The sequence below is a fragment of the Natrix helvetica genome, assembly GCF_964273705.1.
Source record: "Natrix helvetica genome assembly, chromosome: 1".
Lineage (NCBI taxonomy): Eukaryota > Metazoa > Chordata > Lepidosauria > Squamata > Natricidae > Natrix > Natrix helvetica.
In genome coordinates this window covers 247,747,704-247,768,554 of record NC_138548.1, presented here as the reverse complement: position 1 = coordinate 247,768,554, position 20,851 = coordinate 247,747,704, and the positions used below count along the sequence as shown (strand labels likewise).

The 20,851-nt window shown below is 40.4% G+C and overlaps 1 protein-coding gene across 5 annotated transcripts in view; it reads left to right on the top strand.

The window, feature by feature from the left end:
* The window catches only part of RECQL5 (RecQ like helicase 5), a 73,129-nt gene that overhangs the window by 22,186 nt on the left and 30,092 nt on the right, over positions 1–20,851 (top strand). The gene's annotated exons all lie outside the window — the stretch shown is intronic.

Sequence of the window (20,851 nt, the reverse complement as noted above, 5' to 3'; positions counted from 1 at the left end):
TGATACGATTTGTTCTATTTTGACAGCACACTGACAGCTAAGGGGGGCTTATAATTCACTTGCTCCCTTTCTTGATTTTCCATTGAGAAAAGAATCTGTTAGTGCTCTAGTTACTTCCATCTCAAAGTAAAGCAAGCTTGAAGAAAAACCAACATGAACTGCATCATATTTCCTTTCACATAATACATGATGTTCTAAGTTCTACGTTCCACTCTACTAAGAAGTATTTGTTTCTGTTCCAAGGCTGTTGGGGTTCTAGCTGCTACATGGTACATTCCAAAACCTCTAGTCTAAGAGTGGCATCCCTATTTGATTCTGAATGTTCTGTTCAGTGTTTTATAGTATAACTCAGATTAGATATCTTCTAAAACATAGCACAGAAATTATGAAGGTATAACATACCAGAAAATAATAAGAAAGGAACCACAAAGAAAACATCTGTTACAGGGTCATTTTTTTTTTGACCTAGCTAACCAATCTGTATTGCCTTAAAGCTGTTGAAAAAATGACAATGTAATAGCATGTAATATAATTAAAATCTCAAGGGAACTCCTTAACCTAAGGAATTAGACTAGCTCCAATTATAGTAATAGCATTGGACTTGGAAATGGATTTTAGCTATTGATGGTGGAGGGGTCAGGCAGTTTGAGAAAATCAACCTATCATTTGGGAAGGGTGATTCACAGAGTGTCCATTTACAGTACATCTCCTTATCTCCCCTGGCACTTCAGAACATCCTATTTTTTACCTGGGAAAATATGGGCATATTTCTAAACAAACGGTTGGTTACGTGGTAATCCAGAGATGTAGTTTTGAATGAAGAAAATGCTTGACACCAGTGCTTTAAAATGACACTCAAGGAAGATTGGTGAATGTCAAAACAGGTGTCCATAAAATCAATTGCCTATAGACATCACATAGCCTATTTTTATATTTATGGGAGGTTCTTGTTATTTTGCACTTTGGTGTGTGTGTGTGTGTGTGTGTGTGTGTGTGTGTGTGTGTGTGTGTAAATGGTAAATGTATGTAGTCTTATACTCTATGCGTTGGCAGAAATATGGGAATAAAATTATAAATACCTAAAATCTATCACATTTGAATCAATAATTGCTAGCATTATGTCAAAATAAAGCTGATATTTTTTCTTGTGTATCAAATATAGGATAGAACTCATGAATTGGAGCATTATTATCTAAGCAATGTGTTAAGATATCTAATTTAATAGTTGGACTTTAATAGCTGAAAGTGGATAATGGGCCAGAATACACAGTGGTAGTTGATTGGTTGGAGAATGCAGGCTCCTGCATGAGCCAATCTACATTATGATTGGTTGTTGGATATAAAAGGGGGCTTTCCCTTTTTCCCGCCTTTTTTCTTCTGTTTGCTGTTCTGTGATTTACCTGATGATTTACTTTATGATGTAGTGATGTGCCTGACTATGTTATGTGTTGTAAATTTAGTTGTTAAAGATATTTATTTATATAAAATTACAAGTTCGTGTCAGCGTCTTTGACTTCATTTGGACACCTGCTGCACAATTCCCTAACAGGTTATGAGCCCAGAAGCTTCCTGATGTGACAGTAGAAAATTTCTCTGAGGTAAAAAAAAATTCATGAGTCCTAGAAAGGTTGAGGATTATTGGCCTGTACAGACAGCATGATGCTATGTTATAGGAATGGGAGGAGGATTTCCTTTGGCTCTTCTTAGTAGGGTGAACTATCTCTCATGGAGTGTAAAGATGGAGATGTTTCTGGAAAGGAAGATTTGTAGACAGTTGTAAGCAATCCTCCAGCAAATTTTAATGAGGAACAGCAAAAGCTAAATGAAAAAAGCACTAGCCAGCATAATTTTGTGCTGGGAGGATAGTCGTGTAATATAAATGTGTGGGATCACATCTGCTAGAGAATACTGCCTTGCATTATCCAGAATTTATGTAAGGAAGATGGCAAGTAGTTAAGTAACTCACCAGAAAACTTTATAGAGCAAGACTATAGTCTGGAGAAAGTTTGTTAGATCCACCTCCATGAGGAAACCTTCCTTGAATTAGTAGAGCAAAGAATGGTGTCTTCAGAAGCACACAAAGTGTATGGTGCTGTGTTCCCTTGATGATATATAGGACGTGTTAGTAGCAAGCCATGAGTCCACGAAAAAGCGTGATTTAACTGAGTTATGTAAGCAGGAGGCTTTTGGAAGAAGAACAGAAAAGATTAGAGAGAAATGTTGCACCTGAGAGTAACAATAGTAATTTGTAGCTCCATCAAAAAAGACGTGATTCCAGAGAGATAACAAGGTGGGAGAGAAATCTGTACTAAAACTGCTGCTTTGCATGTGGATCCACTCAACATATCCAGAGAAATTGCCCAGTAAAAAGATTAAAAGAAACAAACAAGAGAGAGACAGCACAACAACAGAAGAAGGGAGACACAGATTTCTGTGGTGAAGGCAAACAACAAAGGCATTAAAGACATTTGGCTGTTGGATAGTGGGGCAAGTGAGCATATTGTAAATAATTTAGTTTAGATTACAATTTGCTGAGTGTGTCTTTGAGATTATAGTTGGAGAACGAAAGGTATGAGGTAATATTTGCAAAGGGTATATACAAAGTCATAGACTATCAGGGTATGTGCACAAGGTTTGAAACTGAACAATTAATGTTTTGAACCACAAGAAAACCAGTGGCAGTTTGCAAATAATAATTTCTAATGAATCAAAGCATAATGGCTGTGCACATTTATTATACAGAAGTCCGGATCATGCAAACTTTAAAGTATTACAGAAAATGCCGGACTTGGCTGTAGATTTGAATGTAAAAGTTTTTGACAACTATTTGGATTGTGCTATTTGCAAAGAAACCAAATTGAAAATATACCCTGTCAGCAAAAGAAGTGATAGGAAATCTGACAGGATTTTTCAGTTAGTACATGCTGATTTAATTGGCCTCTATCTCCATCAATGGGAGGGGCCAAATTTGCTTGGGTAATTGTTGATGATTTCTCAAGATATGGGTATTGTTATTTGCTAAAAAGCAAAACAACTGTTCAACAATTTAAACAGTGGGTAATGTTCGTAGACAGGAGGTATAATCAAAGGGTATGTCAACTACAAACAGAGGAATAGAGTTCATATCTAACATGTTTCAGCAGAGAGAGAGAAAGGAATAACCCACAGAAGAATGAACCTCTACATTCTGGCAAAGAATGCAATTGCTGAATGCAGAAATGGTGTGTTGCAAACTATGAAAGATACATTACTAGGAATGAGTAAGCTGTATTGGGGTGAGGCAATTTTAACTGCCAATTATTTGGTCAATAGACTATGGAGTTCAGCAATTAATGAAACTCCATATTACATGTTATATAAAAGACAACCGTCCTTGGCACATTTAAGAATCTTTGGCAACAATGCATGGATGCACATTCTCAAGACAACGAGAAGGAAAGGACCGCCAAAGGCAAGGGAAATAAAATGTATAGATTATAAATCAGAATCAGAGGCATTTTGGTGTCCATCTGTCAATGTTACTTTCTCATGTTCTGCAAATTTTCAGAACATAAGAATTGGGAAAAGATACATTCCAGTACTGAAAGCTTAATGCCTGTTAATCAGAGGTCGCCAATGAATGAACATTCACACAGGCAAGTTAAACAAGAATCCAAGAGTAGCTTAGGGTTTGTGTATAGCTCAAGGGCATGTTTGGAGAGAGAGATTCCAGTGAAACAGGAAGAGTTTATTCCAAGGAGGGGTGTGAGAGGTGTTCCTCCAGAAAGATTCATAGTTGAATAAAAAGTATGTGACATCTTTTATGAGCCCACAAATTACCAGGAAGTATTCAACTTACTTCTGGCAGAACAAAAGAAAGGGAAAGAGGTTATAGATAAAGAAATGTTGTCTATGCAAAAACAAAGTTTTCACTCCAATGGGGTTACCACAGGGAGAAAAAGCTGTTGGGTGCAGATTGGTGTACAAAAAGAGGGGCATAGTCCTGTCAGCTCCAGCACGCTGGCCAGCTGATTTCGGCCTTTGTTTTGGGGCATTTTTTTTGCCTTCCAGAAGCTTCCCTGAATGGAATGGACTTTGGAATGAACTTCTGGTTTGCATGTTGGGCCATTTTTCTCCCTCTGGAGGCTTCAGGAAGCCTCTGGAGGGAGAAAAACGGCCCTACCGGCAACCCGAAACTTTGGGGACAGGCTTCCAGTTTGTGCGTTGGGCTGTTTTTCTCCTTCAAGAGGGAGAAAAATGGCCCTACAGGCAACCCGGAAGTTCGGGAACAGACTTATGGGTTGCCTGTAGGGCCGTTTCCCTCTAGAGCAGTGTTTCTCAAACTTAGCAACTTTAAGACCCGAGGACTTCAACTCCCAGAATTCCCCAGCCAGCCATGCTGGCTGGGGAATTCTGGAAGTTGAAGTCCACAAGTCTTAAAGTTGCCAAGATTGAGAAACACTGCTCTAGAGGCTGCCTTGAAGCCTCCAGAGGGCGAAAAACGACCCAACGTGCAAACTGGAAGTCCGAAAATGGGCCATTTCCAGCCTCCAGAGGGCCTGCATGGGAAGATATTTTCACCCTCCCCAGACTCCTAGAAAACCTCTGGAGCCTGGAGAGGGTAAAAAACGGGTCTACTGTGCCATTGTGCACCAAAAACGGGAGGGAGGGTCATGGCCAAGTGCGTGGGGAGGGCGTCCTTGCACAAGACCCCCACACTCCCCCCGCTTTTGGCACACGATGACAAAAAGGTTAGCCATCACTATCATAGGACATAGTGACAGAATTTTGAAATCCTCTCAAGAGTTTCTCTGTTACATATATTAATCTTAAACAAAATCAAAACACAGTTATTTTGCAGTCCGTTCTCACATTTTCTACTTTCTCACAATTAAGCTGCTGTTTCTCCTGCCTTAACATTTAATTGGCCTCTTCCACATCTCAAGACTTCCCGAGACCAGCCCTACACTATTTGAGAAATATTTAATCAATCATGCATAAAGTGAGGTGGAGAAAAAAATGGTTAAAAATTAGAATTGGAATATTTATTTCATACATTTGTAATAAGAAATGTCTAAAGAAACTACCAGATATTTATGAACTAAGACAAAAGTTTAATGTGTTTTATGAATGCACAGTGTAGATGTTACAATAAGAAAGCCATAGCAAAGGCATGAAAAGATATTAAAATGTCACAGGAAAAATGTGTATATTCAGCATGTGATATTAATACATGTTCAGTTCTGAAGCTTTTACAGAAACAAACTATGTGAAATTAAGTTCAGAGCTAAAGTTGGAATGGCTTTTGCAATCTTGTAAAATGCAAGGAATTATTTTGTAAAAGGCAAGAAAAAATTTGAATGCCAGTACAATTCATGACAATTTTTTAAAATCTCATTGATTATGAAGGTATCAACTTCTATTTGAAGGCCAGCAAGAGTGGTTGCAAGTAATCCTCAACTTATGATCACAATTGAGCACATAATTTCAGTTGCTAAGCAAGGCAGTTGTTAAGTGAATCACATCCCATTTTACAATCTTTTTGCACAGTTGTTAAGTGAATCACTGTAGTTGTTAAGTGAATCATGCAGTCATTAAGCAAAATCTGGCTCTATTAGTAAAAAGCAGGCATGAAACCATTGACTTTGCATGGTCAGAAGCTGGCTGCGAAGGTTACAATTAATGATCACATATGACTCCATGACAGTGCAACTGTGAAAAATACACACCGGTTGCCAAGTGCCCAAATTTTTATCACATTTTAGACATAAAAATCATATTTAATAGATATATCTTCCATCTAAGTCTGATAGATTATGAGTTTATTGTTGACTCTTCAGCATTTATATTAACATGGGTAAAAATTTGAAAACAGTAATTAATTGTCTTCATACAAATCTTGGAATTCTAAGCCATTCTTCAATCATATATAAATACTTTTGCAAACTTAAGGACTTAAATTGGCAAAAATCTAATTAAGTGTTTAGGATTTAGTGTGAGAAAGCAAAAATTGTGTCATTGCAAGGCTTAGGAAAAACTTGGAACCATATGATAATAATTAATGGTGGCTTGTGGGATTGCAAGTAAAGGAGTCTTATTGTTTTTTCTAAATTGTACATATTGATATTTTTAGATGTAAACTTCCTTTCTAAAACCTATTTTAGATGTAGATTTCCATTGCAGTACCTATTAAGCAATGAAAAAATACTAGCCTAACACAGTGAACTGAGTATCAAGCATTTTCCGGAAATGGATAATTTGTTAACAAGCTGGATATTCTACATTAGCTTTTCCTTTTATAAATTATGGTTGGGGATTGGGAGAACTCCTCTCATTCTCCACTTGGATGCAGCTTTTAAAGCCAAAATTATGGAGTTATTTCTTATTCCAAGCAAAATACATAATAAGCAAGGCATTAGTGTATACCATTTCATTAATAAACAATTCGTCATAGAAAAATCCAACCACTTTAAAAATGAACTGTCCTTAAGCTAGCTTTCTTCTCTTTGAATGCCATTTTCCCCATTGAAATGCAATAGCAGGTCAGCTCATACAAACATTCATTATAGTTTGAAGCAATCTTAATATTTTGTTTATATAATGGTATGCTATAGTAAATGTCTATGGAGATTCTCAGTCATCTAGGTCATTGTTGTTCCAAAGGTGGCTTTTCAAGAGACAACTGGACTTTCTGGTTTTTCTTTGAAGATGAAAGAACTTTAGAATGCAAATGACCAGCTGTCTGCAAGGAATATAAATCCTTCCATTCCCCACCATCCAGCCAGAGCTGAAGAAGCTTCTTGGATGAGAAATGAAACGTCTTCAAAGAAAAACCAGAAAGTCCAGTTGCGTCTTGAAAAACGACCTTTGGGTATGCTATAGTAATGATTTTAAACTTGTTTTTCCTGAATGCTTTCCTGTCAGGTGGTAATGAATTGCAGATAGTTATGTAGGTATCCTCAACCTTTAGGTTGCTTCTCTGAACCCTGATGATGGAGCAGACTTCATTAGCCAGTATATACTCTGTAGAAGGAATTTCTTAGACATTCTTCCAAGGAATTTTCAGAAGTTGACTGTCCTTGGTAGTAGCTTATTGATCCTAAGACTCCACCCCTTCACCAACTTAATGTCTGCATCTGCTCCACTTTTGTTTCATTGAGGCACTACTGGTTTGAGTGGGCAGCCCTGCAGATGTCCAGATGCCAAGTCATAAAGGGCTTTATAGGTTGAAAACAGTGCCTTAAATGGTACTCAAAAACCAATAGGCAAGTCACAGCTGGCACACGAGCTAAGTCCTTCTTGCAACAGCTTCCACCTGCTGTTCTAGTAGGAGCTGCGAATCCAGAAGAACCCCAAATGGTGAGCCTGCTCTCTGCTAAGTATTGCTTGCCCATTAAACAGGCAACAACAGCAACTCTGACTTACTTGAATTCAGCTTCAGTGTGCTCACTCCCTCCGGACCTTGACTACCTCCAGACACCAGGAAAGATTGACAACAGCATCTCCCTCACGACCTGCGGTGGTGATATACAGTCAGTTATCATGAGAGCACAGGTATTCCTTGCTTTATGACCATTCATTCAGTGACCATTAAGGGCTTACTCTATGGTATAGCACTTATGACAGTGATGGGGCTGAAGTGAAAGCTTGAATGCAGTTCAAATTGCTGGTTATCACCTTAAAAACCTTATATGGCATGGGACCTGATTATTTGTGGGATTGCCTTTTCCTAAGACTGTCTGCCTGTCTCACTAGTTCAAATTGGATGGCCATGCACCAGATCCCTTCCCTAAAATCCTGCCATCTCCGAACTCCCATCATTGCACAATTTATTCATACCTTTGCTAGATAATATCAAGTAAAGAATAACATCTTGTATTCTGCTCCATTTTCTGAAGGAGAAAATTGATGGCAAGTTATAAATTTCATGGAAGGTCCATGCTTGACATGGTTTGCTCTTCCAACAGAAGTTGGAACATCTGTCACTATTGTTTTATATCTTTTTGAAAGATGTACAATTTGCTTTTGTAAAGTATTATCCAGTTTCCTTGGTTAGGGTGAACAATGGAGGTACCAATAATAATATGATTTTGTTAATGCAATCACTGGATTATTTTAATCCAGATGCTCTATACTGTATCCCCATATTCTTCCACTTAGATTGCTGATCTGATGTAGTTATTTTTTCCATACACAGGGCAACCCTTCCCATTTTATTACTATCGGAAAAACCTGCAGCATGAAAAGAACGTGATTGAAGCTCTTGTTAAGGAGGCTGTAATAAGTTCTTGTAATGATAAGCATAGTACATTTATAGCTATCTGTGAATTACCGTAGGACACCAATACTTTTGTACTCTCTTTGTGTTTGTTGGGGGGGAAAAGTATGGTTGGTTGGCTGGCATTCCCAGTTCTACCCAAATATCAGCAAGTCATGAGTAGAACAATCTCCTTCACACTGAGTTGCGATATTTTGAGAGCACTGATTAGAACAAGTGACTAAGATTAATTTGACACTTTAAAATTTTTATTTGAAGCTTTAGCTTTGGCATTTTTGCCTGCCTGCCAAATGGCAATTTCAGAATGTGACCTGAGAAATGAGAATGAACAGGGGAAGAAATTTTTTAAAAGACAATAATTGAATGATCTGAATAATTCTAGTGGTTTCTTCACCCAAAAGAAAGCTACCTAATTTACCAGGTTTCATTAAAATCAGGATTTTATTTGGATTTTATTGACAGTTGTTCTTTGGATGTTCAGTCTGGCATTTGGTTGCCTCTGTCAGCAAAGTATGCAGAGTCATCCACTACATGGGGAAAATAGTTTTTTTCTAGGAAAATGATCCATCAAAGTCTGTCTCTATGGATTTATATTTCATTTTTTGCCTTATAATTTTACCCACTCCCACAACTGCCAATGGAATGTGATATAGTGTTCAACTTATTTATTTAGTAACCGTTTAAAGTTATAACGTCACTGAAAAAAGTGATTTATGACCAATATTCACACTTACAACTGTTGTAGCATCCCCATGATCATGTGATTTACATTTGGATGCTTGACAACTGACTCACATTTATGACAATTGTAGTGTCCAGGAGTCATGTAAATCGCCTTTTGTAACCCTCTGTCAAGCAAAGTCAATGGCAAACCAAATTCACTTAACCACGTTATTAATTTAACAACTGCAGTGATTCACTTAACAAATATAGCAAGAAAAGTCTTAAAATGAGGCAAAACTCACTTAATAAATTTCTCACTTAACAACATAAATGTTGGGCTCAGTTGTGGTCTTAAGTTAAGGACTATCTGTACAGAACTGATTTTCTCAAATTTTCCTTCATTCTGCATTTTCTTTTACCTTGCATAAAAACATGCAAATTGTTGGCTGAGCTCTCTGAGAACAGCAGTCCTCTCTGATTGAACCGAGTAGCTTGCATGTGTGATGAAGCATGGCTTCTTTTCTATTATAATATTTATTCCACAAAAAGAGCAAGTTTTTCATTCATGCATATGCAGGTTCCCTTTCTATGCTGCCAAAAATCTAAAGAGAGAGGAAACAGATTACTGGGGATCACACAGCCCAGGGGAAGATGACTGTCTTTCTCTAAGCCACAGAATAAGTGGCTTTTGATGGAATCTAAGAGTGACATTATTTTATTAAAACTGCAGTTGTTTATACTAAACAATTGGATGCAGGGAACACATTGTTCATTTCCTCACCTTATGTGCAAGAGCCCAACACAGTTTGGCTAGCTAGCTTAAAAGAGCCTTTCTTAAGTGCACTCCTTTGAACAAAGCTTGTCTGTTATAGGGAGTGGGATAATAAGGAAAGCACTTTTAATTAGTAAAAATTTGTGCAGATGTTTTTATATTTGTTTTTGTATGCATGTATTCCAGAATGCCTGTCCTGCCCTAGTAACCTGAATTAGGGGATTATTATTTTTGCTTTTGATTCCTAAGAAGCAACACTGGATAACAAATCAGCAGATTAAGGTCATGGGCATACATTTATAATCTTCACTAGGGTGTTTGTACAATGGCCTAAGAGTGCTTTACCCCATTGTTTTAAAGTGCTGTACTGTTAAAATAATACAGATATTTAAGAAGTGGCCAGTGTTACTTTCACAAAAGGAATCAAGCCCAAATACTTACAGAAATAAAAGAAAATTCCTTTTTGTGTTAATGTTTCACCTAGGTATTGTTCAAAATTTTTGCAAAAGTGAATGACACTATGCTAGCCTGTTGTTGTGCCTAGCCCTGATAAAAGCTATTTGGTAGTTGTGTTTAAGAACAGCAACTTTAAAATGTGGAGACTCCAGCTTGCTGGCGGGAGAATTCTGGGAGTTGAAGTCCACACATCTTAAAAGTTGCTGAGGCTGAAAAATACTGCTTTAGAAGACCAAGAGGCCTCTTTATTATATGACAGCTGGCAATGCAAGCAAGGGTTCTTATGTTGAGACATGTGTTTTAAATTGCATGTTTCCTTTTAGCTGCTGCAAACATTTCTGACCAAATGTTGGATGCTTTTCTTTTCTTTTCTTTTGGCCACATAATGTTAGACTGTTTTTCCTCCCTGTCTTTTAGCCTTCTCTGGAATCTTCTTTTTTATTTAGCTTTCCTTCCATTCTCTGTTTTCAGCTAGCAGCAGCAAGAGGTCTAGCTAGAGAAAGACAATAATAGTTCTCCTACTTAATTAATAATTTAATAGTAATTTAATTATCACCCCTTGTTGCACAACAGATTTTTTTTTTGGGGGGGGCACTTAAGATCAGCTGGATCTACATTGAACCTGAATTTGTATCAAAAGTTTAAGATGAATTAGAGGATCTGGAAAAGGTCCTATTGTGGAGAATTTAGTTTAGTCCATTTATTTCCATCAAGACTGTAGACTTCTTTGAAACTTTATGCTGTATTGTCACCCAGAAGTGATTGCAGTACCATTATATCAGTAGTTTGATCAAATTAGCTTCATATACAAAGGAAAGAAGACTAAGAAGGGATTTGATTAATTTTTATCTCCACCAACAAAAAAGTGACTAAAGTATTTCAGTAAGACAAATCCTTACTGAAGCAAACCTGCTTTCTTGTGTGTTTGAGCAAATTGTCTATTTTTAAGCACAGAGACCTTATGGTTAAAATGATCTTCTATACAATATCTGAGTCCTGTAGCAGTATTATTCAATTATTTCTTATGTTGTCACATACCTTATAATCAAGAGTTTATTTATTTATTTATTTATTTCTTAGATTTTTAGACCGCCCCTCTCCCAAAAAGGGACTCGGGGCGGTGTACAGTCAATACAAATAAAACCAGTCATAATGATAAAATACATTTAAGATACATTTGGAGGGGGAGATAGGCTGTACTAAGAAATAAATATATTCTAATCCTAAAAACATCACAATTAAAACCCCAAACCCAATTAAAATAAAATAAATCCCCGGGAGGTAAAACTAAGAAAGTGCCAGGCCAGCTGATTGAAATAGGTGAGTCTTTAACTTTTGCCGGAAGGAACGGAGGTCGGTGGTAGTTCGAATGTCCGGGGGGAGGTCATTCCAGAGGGTTGGGCCCATCACAGAGAAGGATCTACTCCTAGGTGTCGCCCGCTGGCATTGCCTAGCAGACGGCACCAGGAGGAGCCCCTCCCTGTGTGAGCAGATAGGTCGCAGGGACGTGTGTGGTAGGATGCGATCCTGCAGATAACTAGGTCCTATGCCATGGAGCGCTTTAAAGATGGTGATCAATACCTTGAAACGCACCCGAAAGGCCACAGGTAGCCAGTGCAGCTCGCACAGGAGAGGTGTTACGTGGGAGTAACGAGTACTTCCCATAATAACCCGCGCGGCTGCGTTCTGAACTAGCTGCAGTCTCCGGATGCGTCCCAAGGGAAGCCCCATGTAGAGGGCATTGCAGTAGTCCAGGCGAGACGTCACCAGCGCATGAGTGACCGTGCGCAGGGCACTCCGGTCCAGTAGGGGGCGCAATTGGCGCACCAGGCGAACCTGGTGGAACGCCCCCCTTGCCACGGCTGCCACATGGTCCTCCATTGACAGCCGGGCATCGAGGAGGACGCCCAAATTGCGCGCCCGCTCCACGGGGGACAGTTGTTCGCCCCCTATGGCCAGCGATGGGGTCAGCTGGCTGAACCGAGGTGCTGGTACCCACAGCCACTCGGTCTTGGAGGGGTTGAGTTTGAGTCTGTTGTCCCCCATCCAGACCCCGACGGCTTCCAAACACCGGGACATCACTTCGACAGCCTCGTTGGGGTGGTTTGGGGTTGAAATGTACAGCTGAGTATCATCAGCGTAAAGATGGTATTCAACCCCAAAACCACGGATGATCTCACCCAGCGGCTTCACATATGCGTTGAACAGGAGAGGCGAGAGGACCGACCCCTGTGGCACCCCACAAGTGAGTGGCCTCAGGGACGACCTCTGCCCCCCTGTCAACACACATTGCTTCCGGTCGGAGAGGTAGGAGCCGAACCACCGCAAAACGGTGCCTCCGACTCCCATCCCCTCCAACCGGCGCAATAGGATACCATGGTCGATGGTATCAAAAGCCGCCGAGAGGTCTAATAGGACCAGGATAGAGGAACAACCCCTATCTCTGGCCCTCCAGAGATCATCAACCAACGCGACCAAGGCTGTCTCAGTGCTGTGCCCGGGTCGGAAGCCGGACTGGCGTGGGTCTAGATAGTCGGATTCGTCTAGGTGTCGTGGAAATTGCTGCGCCACCACATTCTCAACAACCTTCGCCAAGAAGGGGAGGTTGGAGACTGGACGATAATTAGCTAGCTCCATTGGGTCGAGCGAAGGTCTCTTGAGCAAGGGTCTCACCACCGCCTCTTTCAAGGCGGTTGGTAAGTATCCCTCACCCAATGAGGCGTTCACCAGGCCCAGGAGCCAGCCTCGTGTCACCTCCCAGGCTGCCAGTACCAGCCAGGAGGGGCACGGGTCCGTTAAACATGTGGTGGGTCGCAGCCGTCCACGCAACCTGTCCAAATCCTCGGGGCAACAGAGTCAAACTCCTCCCAGAATGGTCTCTCAAGACTCGCTGTTGGCGGCTCATCTGGTCCACTGACGGAGGTCCACCCGCTCTGGATCTGATCGATTTTGTCCTGCAGATATTCCCCAAACTCCTCTGCTCTACCCTGTAAGGGTGTCTCCCGCGCCCCCTGCGATAAAAGGGAGCGGGTCACCCTAAACAGGGCGGCAGGGCGGTTATCCGCGGATGCAATAAGAGCAGCACAATGTCTACGTTTGGCCGCTTTTATTGCCACAAGGTAAGTCCGCAAATAGGCTCTTACCTGTGTTCGGTCAGATTCGGAGCGTGAGGACCTCCACCTGCTCTCTAGACGTCTCCTGTGGCGCTTCATCACCCTAAGCTCCTCAGTAAACCAAGGAGCCCGGGTGGGTCGATGCCGCAGGAGAGGTCGCAAAGGCGCAACCCGGTCCAAGGCCCCAGTCGTCGCCCTATTCCAGGCCGTCACTAGGTCCTCGGAGCGGGAGCGGGACAAGGCTACAGGTATTGGCCCAAGCTCCGTCTGGAATCTATCAGATTCCATCAGGTGCCTGGGGCGGTACCAGTTTATAGAGTCTGGTTCCGCCTCCTCGCGGTGGGGGATAGCGCCAGGGAAGTCCAGCCGGAGGGATGAGTGGTCTGACCATGACAGGGGCGTGATGACTAAATCCCCTATTCCCAGATCACTCGTCCACTGTTCAGATACAAAAATGAGGTCCAGTGTGTGGCCCCCTTCGTGAGTGGGGCCCTGCACTAATTGGGTCAGGTCCATGGCCGTCATGGAAGCCATGAACTCCCGAGCCACCTCGGAAGCCGCTCCTGTTGACAGCAAGTTGAAGTCCCCCATGACCAAAAGTCTGGGAGTCTCAACTGCCGTCGCTGAGATTAGCTCGAGGAGCTCGGGCAGGGCTGCTGATGCATAGCGAGGAGCCAAGTATACAATCAGCAAGCCCCACTGCCTCCCTGGGCCCCAGTTCACACCAAGGGACTCACACCCGGGTATCTGAGGGACAGTGAACTCCCTCGGCTCTAAACATTCCCGCATAACCACCGCCACCCCACCACCCTTACCCAGGGCCCGAGGCTGATGGAATGCACGGAAACCCGGTGGGCACATTTCCACGAGGGGTAAACCACCCTCGTGGCCCAGCCAGGTCTCCGTTATCCCTGCAAGGTCTAGCTCCCCCTCTGAGATCAACTCATTAATGAGGGGGGCCTTGTTGGTGACAGACCTTGCATTGCAAAGCATCAGCCGCAGGCCCTGGCTCTGTAGCACCTGTCCACCTAGACTGCAGGGGTTGGTACAAGCGACCGGGCGTAACCAGCAGCCGCGGTCTCCCAACCGACTTTGGGATCTTATCCTGTCCTCGCATCCCCTCCTCCCCGCGACCGTTGTAATAGGACAACCCTCTGCTTTAGTGACCTTTATATTCCCCCCCTCCACCGCATCCCCGTCCTTCAGGTTTGAGACTGAGTTACCCCATATTACAGTTATCTAAACCAGAATCAAGGGTAACATAGAGTTTTAAACCTCCAATTTATTCTCTATATTGTTGCATATTTAGAAAAAGCTAGTGCAAAACATAGTTTGGAAGGCTATATTTCCAACACCCAAAATGAGAAATTCTTTAGTTTTTAGTCCTAGAACCTAGATTGTTATGGACAAACGATTAACAAATGGAAAATTTATCCAGGAAAAATAGAGTCAATAATTACAAGAAATTTAAATGGCTGACCTATGCTGATGGACTTGTTTATTTATTATTTTAAAGTACCCTGCTTTATATTTTTGCAAATGATTCAAGATGGTGATCATATCCAGCATACCTTCCTCCTCGTATTTTTCCCACAACAACAATCCATTGAAATTTAGCTGACAGAAAAGGATTTCTAAGGACAAATTTTACTTACACAAATCGGTCTAAAAAATAAGATATTCCTCAAAGATTTTTCCATTGATCTCTATCCTTTGGAAATGAAAGGAATATTAACTATAAATATGGTCTTTTCCTATGGGAGCTTGCCACTGAAATGTTTTGTATTGATGAAAAAACAACAACCTAGTTTTGTAGGCCTAGTAAGCTTCTCAGATATTTAAGTTTCCACTTGTTCCAATTCTACTGTGTTAGTTTTAACTTTGCCTTTATTATATTTATTATTAACATCTTTAAATGGAAGAATGAGATATAATATAAATAACAGAAAGGACTGATTTACAATTAAGTTGAACCTTGCACATCTCAGTTTTGTGTTTTGTTCTGTTGTATATTTGATATGAAATGCCCCTTCCTAACTAAATGTAGTCTAGCAACTGTTGCCTCTGTTTTATAGACTTCTGGATCTGTTTGTTTGTTTGGGACTGCTGTTACAAACTATCTTGAAGCCGCAGCTGATGCCAAATTCCCAAGAAGGCCTGTTGTTTTTTAATTTCTGCAGCTTATTTGCTTGGGCCTCCCATTTTTTAAAATTAATCTCTCCATAACTCTAGATCTTGGAGAAAATTACTATCTCTCAATTAGGTTTTAAATTTTGAAAATCAGTTTTGGAAGTCTTCAAACTAGGATTCAGATTATGTTCAGTTAGCCCTCTGTCACAACTGATTATTATTTCTTTAGACAATAATGTGTAGGTGCTTAAAAACTGTAGTTGAAAGGTGAAAAATATACTAGTTATTGGCATTAACTGGAAGCTTATAATGTGCTAGTGAAGTCAGCCTTGGATAAAAACTGAACAAAAATATTAAATTAGTACCTCAATGTTCCTTTATATAAAACATTTTTCTTTCCTTTCCACGAGTCTCCCCAGTTTTCTCATGATTTGTTTTCTTGGACAAAAGTTCTTTAGGTTCAAAGCTGTCTTTCAATCTTTTAAAAACAATAGCTTGTTGCAGTTAAAATAATTATGTATGTTATTGTATCTTGAAGGGTAATAAACGTATTGCAAAATATGCCTTTGTAGGTTAGAGATCTCTGTGTATATATTTAGAAAATGTATATGCTGCCAACAAGATTGATGCCTTTGGCCAACTTATAGGATGCAGTAATAACATATACTAACAGCACTTGTTACAATCAAAATATAAAATCAGCTTCAAAAATCTTTTACATGAAGAAATATAAATATGTAGTATAAATATGTATAACCCTAAAAATAGGAATAAGAAAAACAATCAGTTTATAATATTAGATCAAGCCAATCAATGCAGGCTTGGCCACTTCCAAATACATATTTTTCTTAGTGAACAGTAAAATGAACATTTAGTTAATGTGAGATGAGTACCTATGTTCATAGGTTAGCACAGAGTAAATGAGAGAACAACCATTTTTTTATTGTTCAGTAGTCTGTGTCTAGATTTCTTTAGGTCATATTTACTGTGGAATTTATCAGAGCTTTAGGCTGGTGGTCTTTTGAAGATTTTTACAGATTATCCACAATGTTTGGAATGTCATCCTACAGGTTTCTGGGAGTTACTCTTTTAATGCTTCATTTTTTTCTTACACAGAAATTTGCCAATCCAGACAGGTTAACTACAGAAGTATTGGCATGTTGGTAGATAAGTATTGACAAATATGTCATGCTTTTGAATATGCAGATAGACAAAACATTAATATTACTGTTCATTTTGGAACTGATTAGTTCCTTATCTTTTCTCCCTTACGTAGCCCATTAGTGGCCATGTCACTAATTGATCCAGTTGCTTTTTTTAAAAAAAGACCAGCATTATTCAAACACAACCGTAATCTAGTCAGTGCTTCTTAATTAAAAAAAAAAGCTCAGATTTCCATAAAATACCAGTCTGTTCTGAAATTATACTCTGCTTAGACTATGCATGCTTCAAAAGATATTTGAAAGAAGTGTTTCTATCCTCAAACAAGCACAGCTTCTCTGCTGTTTCTTAGAGCAGTTCATATCTAACATAAAGATGTCACTGTTTTAAAGAATGTAATGTAACTCTTAAAACAGCTGAAACTTTTTCCTTTACATTGTCTACCCGTAATAATATTTTGTTAGTTTTTATTGTTTTAAATGTCGTTTTATATTCTGTAAGCCGCCTTGAGTCGCCATGGGCAAATAGGAGGCAATATAAATTCAATAAACAAACAAATAATACGTTACAAATCAAAATAAATTCACCTAGAATTCCTTGATAACTGACTTGGGTAAAAGGTATTTATGCAGCTGTTCCCTTCTGACACTGCTAGAGAGTGAAGTGAAAGCATACAAATTTTGATATTTTTTCTCCTACTTGGTACAATGACCAATTCTGTGAGTCAAATTTCAGCAGTTGTGCAACAGCATAGAGCTCTCTTCTTGAAGACAAAGATTTTCACCCTCTCAGAAAAAAGTGCTACAGTAATCACGATTGACAAGTTCCAAAGTATTCCTTCAAGATCTATAGCTGATTGTCTAAAAAAGCCTAATAGACCAAGACTAGGAAATTCCTGAAAATATTTCTTAAATTCTTGTTCATAGTAGCAGTTCATTTGTGTAGGATAATGCATACATTTCAAACCAGCAAGGAATTTATGTACTTTATCTTGCATAAATGACTATGGGTGCTCAAGTAATAGTAGTTGCTATTTTTCCTGTTACCAATTTAAGTTCTCAGTGCTGAGTTTCTAAAAAAATATGAATACAAAGGAACATGCAGAAACTGATCTGTTAACACACTTTTCCTGCAGCGCAACTTTGCCAGCCCAACAAAAAGGCTTTATCTCCCCACCCTGCACTCGCCTGCCCTGGTGTATCCTTATTACACACTTTCCTCTCCATTTACCAACACTTACGTTGAACTCTGTATACAACTGTAAATTGAACAGATCAGTCTTCCTCTGTGGTTCTGTTTGAGAAGAGCTTTTCTCCAGTGGCATTGAAGAACTTTCTGTTTTCTCTATCCTTTGTATTTTTCTGTCACTGTCCTTTCATGTCAGCTCCCGTTGCATTTTTGATTCTCAACGCATATCTCCCTCCTCTGTTTCTCTTATCCTTGTTACTGACAGCCAGCTGCTTTCTCTGCCTGCCTGCGTGTATGTGCGTGCATGCGTGCTGGCACACTCTCTTTTTGTTGTTAGTATCCTGGAGATGTAAAGTTTCATATTACATACTCACCAAGAAGTGAAAAAACACAACTGGAGTCTCACTGTTGCCCACAAGGTTCTCCCGAATTAAGAGCTGTTGCAACTTTTTGTGTAACTCTTGACTGCATCTGAGAAATTTCTTCAGCTCTTTTCTCACACTGTCTGGGCAACTCTTGAGTTCTTTTCCACATCACTGGAGACTGCTAATTTTGTGATTGGCGTTAGAAAAAGAATGATTTGCTCTTAGCAAAATCAACAGAATGGAAGAGATAACCGAAAGGCTCTTCCTCCACAGATACAGGAAGATCTTTAAAGGCTTATTTTTTTCCTGTGAAATACTCCATGAAAAAGAATCAAAAGACCCAGTTTATGCAATGGCTTTGCCTCCCATGGGAGTGAAGAAATAATTCCATAGTTCACAAGAAGAGAGGTTTTGAGAAGAACTGTTAATACATGGAAGATACAAGTGGAAGCACATGTACTTCCAGGGCAGTGGGCAGGGCAGGGTAGGGAGGAAGATGGATGAATGGATGGACGGACGGACGGACAGACAGACAGATATTCTGATTCCGTGCTATTCCTTGCAAGGAAGAGAGTGGCTTCTCTGATTTCCATTCCTTCTCCTCCACCCCACCCCCTTCCCTCACATCCCCTGCCTCAATTTAACGCTTTGCAGAGAGTTGCTGCTCTAAGGTCATGAATAAAGTATTGCAAAGAAAGCTGCTCTGACTATTCTAAGAAAGACCATGGGCCCCTTCCAGCCAAGAAACCAACTGGCAAGTTGGCCAGTTCTTGTAACTCTGCCAGAGATTGACCTTTTGACTTGAACCTGTAAATCCATTTCCTCAACTATTAATTAAAAACATTGCCTGCATTTTTATTAACTGGTATCATTTTAAAGATGAGAATATGGCTTTAGTTGTACATACTGAGTTCTTTTCTGTTACCTTGGAAGCCCGGCGGGAGTGCTAATAATTAAAAAACAAAGTCTCTTTCCTGGCGTAACCAAATTATATTTTGTTCTTTTCCTTTTCTGGAGAGAAAAAAAAATTGGTCTGCCAAAGACCCTTGGCATTTCCAGCTGGGTAATGCTAGCAATTGCTAGAAGGGCATGAAGAAAAAAATTCAACCGGATAATCTTTCATTGCTTGTGAAAAGAGGCTTTCTTTCAGCCCAAGAGCGGTGTGAGTCAGAGTCACTTTGCAGAACTGATAAGGGTAGCTTTGTAGCATTAAATTTTTCTCTTCCCCATCCTAACTTTTTATATTCCGGGATTTTAAGCCACTAGCTGAGTATCTGACACAGATACAGGTTTCTCAACCAGATGGGTACTAGTTGTGCTGTGTTAGCACACACAGGTGTTTGTTTTATCTATATATTTGCTAAAATAGTCCTGACTCTTGGAAAGTTTTACTCCTTCCTCCTTAGAATTCAATAAGGAAATGCCTCTAAAGGCATTTTTTTTAATGCCACAAAAATACTTTGTTACCATGGTTCTTATCTTTCCAGCATAAGCCTGCTTTCAAACGGAAGATGTTTTGGTTTTCATATTATTTAGAATAAGGAAAAGTGCCAGTGCTTACAAATATTGTAAATGAACTCCTAGAACAGTGATGGCAAACCTTTTATGGAGGGTGTGCCAAAAGCAAGGGGAGCGCAGGGGGTTGGTGAGCGGGCGTGCCCACACCCATAATGCAATGTGTGCGCAACTCCAGCACGCATGCAGCACTCCCCGCCCCCCGCTTTTGGCCTGCTTTTTTTGCCCTCCCCAGGCTCCAGAGGCTTTCTAGGACCTTAGGAGCCTCCCCCGCGCTCCCCCTCCGTGGCTTCAGGAGCTTCCCTGAAGCCTCCGGAGGGTGAAAAACGGCCTTACGGGCAACCCAAAAGTTCGGGAACTGTGACTTCCGGTTTGTCCATAGGGCTGTTTTTCACCATCCAAAGCCTTCAGGGAAGTCTCCTGAAGGCTCCAGAGGGTGAAAAATGGCCCTACGAGCAAACCGGAAGTTGGTCCCCGTAGGGCCGGTTTTTCACACTCTGGAGGCTTCAGGGCAAAAAACTGCCTTAAAAGAAGGCCAAAGTCAGCTGGCCAGCGCGTGCATGCGTGCTGGAGCTGACAGGGCAACGCCTCGTCTGCCCTAATAAATGGCTACAAGTGCCACCTATGGTACGTGTGCCATAGGTTCGCCATCACAGTCCTAGACTATTGTACGTATCATAGGAAATAAACTGAAGCCCACATTCCTTTGATAATGTAGAATGAGACAAAATATATGTTCAGTTTGCATGTGTATAACTGCATTTGTGGCGTGCTTGGAAATTTATATACTATGGAAAAAAATAAGGTTTTGAAAGTCTCTATTAAATAGTAATTTCCATCTCATGAAGAGCCTGGCTAACTGGCAAGGATGGAAAGGAGAATGTTGGTTCATTGGCATTTGTTCTATTTTTTTAATGTTGTCAACAGAAATAGATTATCCTTCTCCCAAAGGTATCTTTTAGTTCAGTCAACAAGGACTGCTTTTTATTGACCTTTTATGGTCTGTACAGACAGTTCCATTCATCCAGCCAGTTAGGTGGTTGCTCTAACATGAACAGCATACAGCATATTTTTCCACTTGACACTCTGCCCAATAACATTCATAAAAACGTGTATGGAGGGAAAGGTTAATCTGAACCAACCCTAAAACAAGACCTCGTTGTAATTTTAAATGCCTGTGGTTTAGATGCGTTATAACTGCCTTTGTAACTTCTGGTTAGAGATTAGTAGG